The sequence below is a fragment of the Mytilus californianus genome, unplaced genomic scaffold (genome assembly GCF_021869535.1).
Source record: "Mytilus californianus isolate M0D057914Y unplaced genomic scaffold, xbMytCali1.0.p SCAF_2, whole genome shotgun sequence".
In the NCBI taxonomy this organism is placed as follows: domain Eukaryota; kingdom Metazoa; phylum Mollusca; class Bivalvia; order Mytilida; family Mytilidae; genus Mytilus; species Mytilus californianus.
The window spans coordinates 98,198,564-98,205,592 of NW_026262668.1; the positions used below are offsets into that span (position 1 = coordinate 98,198,564).

Consider the following 7,029-nt stretch of genomic DNA (forward strand, 5'->3'; position numbering starts at 1 on the left):
TATTAATGTAAAATTGTATGGATAAGATTAATTTTACATGTTTTAATGAAAATTTATCAAAAATCATAAACACACAAGAAAAGTCCATGCCCCCAGCGCTTGTGCTCTTTGATAAATAAAAAAAAATGATAAAGATTTTGATTGAAAAATAACAAGGTATCATTTCGATTCGCAAAGATTTTTCAACCGTGAGTGTTTTTCTTATTTTTACAAACTAGACAAACGACTTATAGTCCTATGGATGCACTGCAATTTCATGAAAATTTACATAGGATTATATATTTCAGGCAGGAGTCAGAGGCATTTTGCTCATTTCACATTTTTCAGGACGTTGACTATAATTAAAGGATATATAGGCAAAATCTCTAAAAAGGTCTTGCAGTCAATTTGCCAAATTTAAAGTTGAAAGAAAATGTAAGTGCTTTTCAAAATATAAAAGAAAATAAAGCTAATCTGATATCTTGGAAGGAAAACCTCAGGGTGACTGGATTGTCTGAAATGACAGAAAACCTGTGGGAAGGGATGCGTTTAGCATTCTATTATTAGATTTTGTTTAAAATAGTTGGAAAGTGCAAATCAGCAAACAGCTATTTAAAATATAGCCAATTAGAACATTTTGCGGAGAGCTGTATTTGTCAAGTATCTTCGTCTTCATACTTTATTTGGCCTTTTAACTTTTTTAAAAATTATAAGCCTAGTATCTTAGATGAGATTTTTTACAACCACTTGATCGATGCCACTGCTCGTGGCAGTTTCTTCTCTGAAGGTAATTGTCACCAGCCCAGTAGACAGCACTTCTGTGTTGACTTGAATTATCATTGATATGGTCAAATGTATAAATTTACTGTTAACAAATCAATGAATAGTTCAAAAGAAACTGCGGATTTTTTTACTCAGGAATAGATAACCATAGCTGTATTTGGCAAAACCTTTCGAAATTTTGGGCCCCCAATTCTCTTCAACTTCGTATCTTATTTGTCTTTTTAATATTTTTATTTGGGCGTCACTGATGAGTCTTTTGTAGACGAAACCCGACTCTGGCGTACAAAATTATAACCGTGGTATCTTAGATGAGATTTTTTACAACCACTTGGTCGATGGCACTGCTGGTGGGTTTTTTTTTTCCTGAGGGTAATTTTCACCAGCCCAGTAGACAGCACTTCTGTGTTGACTTGAAATATCATTGATATGGTCATATCTATGAATTTGCTGTCAACAAACCATTGAATAGTTCCAAACAAACTGCGGATTTTCTGACTCAGGAATAGATAACCATAGTTGTATTTTGCAAAACCTTTCGGAATTTTTGGTCACCAATGCTCTTCACTTCGTATCTTATTTGTCCTTTTGATTTTTTTATTTCCTACCCGTGGATATCACCAGCCCAGTAATCAGTACTTCTGTGTTGACATGAATTATCATTGATATAGTCATAGTCATAAATTAACTGTTTACAAAACTTTGAATTGTTTGAAGGCTAAGGATTTTCTTCCCATTAGAAATTGATAATCTTACCTGCATTTGACAAAATCTTTCGGGATTTAGGGGCCTCAATGCTCTGGAACTTCGTTCTTTATTTGGCTTTTTTTTACATTTTGGATTCAAGTGTCAGTGATGAGTCATTTGTATACGAAAAGCGCGGCTGGCGTACAAATTATAAGCCTTTTGGTATCGTTGGTGAGTTTTTTTTTCCAAAATTAAAAACTATCGAAAATCTCAATTATACCTTGTTTAATGAACATTTTAAATCTACATTGTAATTAATGTTTTATTTGATTGTTTATTTTTGCTTCTTTTTAACCATACTTTGAAGACATAGTATAAAGAATAAAGAAATTATTGGCCCTTGATGGGCAAAATGATACTAACATTACCATGTGATGAAATGTACATTTTTTTCTAATCATCCTTCAAAGACATAGTATAGAGAATAAAGAATTAATATCGCAATATTACAGCGAACTTTTTACAGTGTTTTATTGATAGAGTATGTAGAGTCATTTCCTTACTATTTTATTTTTGACATATATATATCTTTACACGACCTTTTATATAATACTGAGAGCATGAAACTTGTACATGCAAGGTATTATTGAATTAACGAAAAGTTTATAATACAAAAATACCTTTGTACTGAAATTGATTTGACACACAATAGAAGCACATTTATATCTTGCTGGACATTTTCTTTTTCAAATTTCCCGATAAATCACTTGTTTTTGTTTAAAAAAAACAAGATTTGACATAACGCTGTTAAAGGCGTACATTGTAAGTTAAAATATTTTAGTGATTATGTTTTCACCTTTTTCTAATTTGTCTTGTGTAAGACTCTGCCAGCAGCTATATATTAATTTTCTGGTGACTTCGCAGCCGTCTGAACTAACTCCTATGGTAGATGATACAATAATAAATTGTTTATGTTATAGAAGAAAAATAAGATTTTGGAAAAGCCATTATAAAGTAAGTTTACTTTATGAATATAATACATGACGACAATAACTGTTTTGTAAGTTTCATATAAAATGAAATAATAAATAAAAATAATTCAAGAATATGTGTTTAAAAATAGTAGCTTTAAGGGAATATATAACTTCACGAGATTAAAATATAATATTAATAGTTTCAATTGTCGTGTGAATTTCTCACTTATTAAGGGTAGTAGGATATCTATATTTGGTAAATGGGATCTTTGTAAGGCCTACATGTCCGTCAGCCAGGATACATCTGACCTCGACATCATTTCATGCAGTGATCAATGTTAAGTTTTCGTGGTCAAGTGCGTATCTTGGATACTATAAGCAGTAGGTAGACTATATTTGGTTTATATGATCATTTCAATGTCTACATGTCCGTCAGACAGGGTTCACCCGATCTCGGCTTCATTTCATGAATCATCGATCAAAGTTAAGCTGCCGTGGTCAAATCCGTATGTCATAAATCTATAAGGAATAGGTCAACTCTATTGTGTGTATGGAATGATTGTCTGTCGCACAGGATTCATCTGACCATGACCTTATTTGTATGAATCATTTGGTGAATAACATAAGCAATAGGTAAACAACAATATTTGGTTTATGGAATGATTGCATGGTGTACATGTTTGTCCGGCAGAGTAAATCTGACCTTGACATCATGTTTATTGTTCATTGGTCAATGTTAAGTTTCGTGGTACATGTAATATCTGTTTTTCATGTACTATAAACAATATGTCAACTGTATATTGTGCATAAAATGATTGTATTGTGTACATGTCTGTCTGGCAGGGTGGTCTGACCTTGACTTCATTTTCATGTTTCAAACGTCAGCGTTATATTTTCATGGTTAAGGCCGTGTCTCCGAAAAAATAAACAATATGTTAACTTTATGTTGTGAATGGAATGATTGCAAAGTGTGTTTTTGTCTGGTAGACGTCATCTGACCTTGACCTCATTTTCGTGGTTCATTGGTCAAAGTAAAGTTTCTGGTTAGGTGTGATACTATGAGCAACAGGTTAACTATATGTTTGTAAGGCTTACATGTCCGTCTGACAGGGCTAATCTGACCTTCATATCATTTACATAGATCATTGATATCTTAATTTTATTTAAATCTTGTTGTAGAACCCTTTTCTTAAACACTTTAATATAAATTAAATCATGATCAATAACGCAGGCGAGACATTTCAGCGTGTGCACTCTTGATAAATCTTTATAATGTTTTAACTGTGTCAATATTTTTTTATCGAGTTTGAGTGCATACATTTGTTTCCTCTTATTTTATAGGATGATTACGCTCGTTTTTTGTTTACTTTTGTTTATATTTGATGCCCATGGCACGACCAGTAACATTGTACCAGCACATATGAAGCATCTTGGCCCCCGAGGTAACTATCAGTATGTATGAAAGGCTTAGGCTTATGTTGATTTCAAAGGTAGTCTGTGACTAAGTGTACTTCTTGATTTCTAAACTCAAGTTTCTGGTAATCTTTTTCACATATAAGCCTCGATAGTGATACTTGAACTTCACACTCAACAATTTAAAGCCAGTTTTCATCAAAATATTTCATTCAATATTTAACCCCTTTTAAAATGTCTCTTCAAATGCCGGTATGACTTTTAATGAGACATACGTCATAATTTCGAGTTTCCTCTTAATTATATTATTATGTTTGATATATATATATTTAGTTTTTTATCTTGAAAATACACCACTCAGAACTTTTGTAAAATAGTTTGGTTTATTTTAAAAATGAAATCATCTGTTTAAGTAATAGTATACCTGTGGTCAAAGCGAATGATCAGCATGAGTATCAGTTGATGTCAAAACAGTCGACTTAAATTTGCTCGAAATTATATTTTGGCAGGTATTACGTTTGCGCTACCAAATGGTATTAAGTTTTCGCGAACAAACTGCTTTACGTATGATCGAATTAACAATAATTTACTTGTCTTTTTACTTGAGTGTTAATCCTGAGAATTACCTGAACTTGACGGAACTCTTGTTTAAAATGGATACATCTATAATTGTAATATAACACGCCGGTCAAACGAATGAATCAACATTATATATAATTTACATTAAAAAAATAGTTCTCACAGACTGGCAAAGATCTAAAAGATTTTACAATATATGTTTTAATAAAAAAAAATTAAATAAGATGTAATTTAAAGGTATTTTTGTGTACAATTTCTTGTTTTTGCCACAGAGACAATTATACATCAAAATCATTGGATTTGTTTTGCCGATTATTTTTTGTTTCTCTGATCTCTGTTATTTAATTTGTTTAGAATTTAACACTTGCAGTCATGGTAAAATTGTTATATTTATTGTTCATCAATGATTGCTTTAAGTGGGTGTTATGATATGCACAGAAGATTATAAGGTTAATACAGCAACCCAAGAACACAACAAAGTCGGAAAATACACATGAAAATATTTTTATATATTTTTGTGTTTATATATATAAGTAGTGTATTCTAAATTGTTTCGAATCCGTGATTTATTAGTATTTATTTTTCAGAAGCCTATTGGAACCTTTTGGAAACGATGTATTATAATCCTTACCATGATTTTTCTTGGCTTTTGATGTCTATCATGTCGACGGATGGAGAGGCCATGGGCATAGACATTTAGCTAATTATATAATTTTCTTTTATATCTCCTTTATATTAACAAATTGCTTCTTTCCATTCATCTATTTTAGTAACGTATAGTTTGTTTTAAGATAACTTTTAATGCATTTTTGTTTTTTTACCGATAATACAAATTTTACAATAAACAGATCTTAAGCTATGTTTATCTCACGTTAATTTGGTAAATGTATTGCACAGAATCAGTTAATACTGTTGAAACTAATCGATGGCTAATATGTGGCATCAGTTTTATTTCACCGTTATTATACCCCAGCTTATTAAAGCGCGTGGTATTAGTGATGGGGTAATTTTCAGAAGACGACAGGTATTTGAAGAACAAATGTGACGAAAGCACCAAAAGTTTTAATACTGGAAAAAATCAAAACAGGAAATGGTCAATTGTATGTCTATGCATATTCCCAATCCAGACAATCGAAAGTAAATACTAGTAGCGAAGGGGTAGAACACACACACATATACATACACGTGCAGATGGAATTTTTATAGTTCGTTCTCATGTTGTACTGTTACACCACTGTCCCAGGTTAGGGGGAGGGTTGGGATCCCGCTAACATGTTTAACCCCGCCACATTTTGTATGTATGTGCCTGTCCCAAGTCAGGAGCCTGTAATTCAGTGGTTGTCGTTTGTTTATGTGTTACATATTTGTTATTCGTTCATTTTTTGTACATAAATTAAGCCGTTAGTTTTCTCGTTTGAATTGTTTTACATTGTCATTTCGGGGCCTTTTATAGCTGACTGTGCGGTATGGGCTTTGCTCATTGTTGAAGGCCGTACGGTGACCTATAGTTGTTAATTTCTGTGTCATTTGGTCTCCTGTGGAGAGTTGTCTCATTGGCAATCATACCACATCTTCTTTTTTATATATATAGAATTAGAGATTTCATTAGACGACTGCATACATTTAACAATTTAATACTGTTATTTTCAATACAAAACATAATTATAACATCTGAACATGTATTATTTTATCAAAATTTCGACGGCTCAATTGAGTATTGCACGTGAATATGAAAAAAAATGGTTAATGGAATTAAGCCTTCAGTGAATCAGGCTGGTAGCATGTTGAAATTAAACAAATGTTTATATTAGAGAAGATAAAAAATAGCAAGTTGGTATATTTGAATTGTTTACATTTTTGTTTTCTATGACCTTTAAAGTTTAATGGCAGTTGGAAATCTAGTGACCGAGAACAATAGAAAATTCACTTTTCTTCTAAAAAAGTTGGGAAAATCAATAATAAAACAATGTCGGTGACGATACTGATCAAACGTTATTTCTTAACAACAATCGTAATTTTTAATGAAATTATTTATTAGACTGTTTTATTAGAAATATACATGCAAATACACGATTTGTTATGTCCAGTTATCGAGATAATTCCAAAAGAAGCTTTTAATACTGAAATCTAAAAAATATTAATCTTTGCTGCAAAGTGATAAAAAAAAAATCGGAAAAATCATGTACATACAAAATCTAAAGATCTTTCAGGTCACCAATTGTTGGAGTGTTCCAGAGGGTCCTTATCATGCTACAATTTCCCAAAATATACCCATTTTTCACATCTAAGTTTTCGAGTACACCAGTCTGTTCTTGTTACGTTAACATTCAATAGAAATATTATCTTTTCATGAATACAACAATTTAAAATCCCGTCTGTGCTGTTTCAAAAAGATTATTTAAATAAGTAAGGTTATCCGTTAAAAGATATTTTACTATTTTTCATACAATTTTAAGAAAAGGTCAACTCGATTTCTGTACGTGTATTTGCGGTCTTCTTGATTTATACACATTCAATGTTTACATCGGGATAATATCCGTGTGATTTTGCTTAGTAACTTAATTTCAAAAGTGTTAATCTTTGCTGCATATCAATCGAATCCTTTGGAATTTTTTCC

General features: G+C 31.6%; 1 long non-coding RNA gene across 1 annotated transcript; it reads left to right on the forward strand.

Moving 5' to 3' along the window:
• The first annotated feature begins 2,366 nt into the window (after window positions 1-2,366).
• LOC127728823 (uncharacterized) lies at window positions 2,367-5,155 on the forward strand. The gene is made up of 3 exons (XR_007994388.1): window positions 2,367-2,460; window positions 3,762-3,862; window positions 5,000-5,155. It is a non-coding gene; the product is annotated as an uncharacterized LOC127728823 (long non-coding RNA).
• The last annotated feature ends 1,874 nt before the right edge of the window (window positions 5,156-7,029 follow it).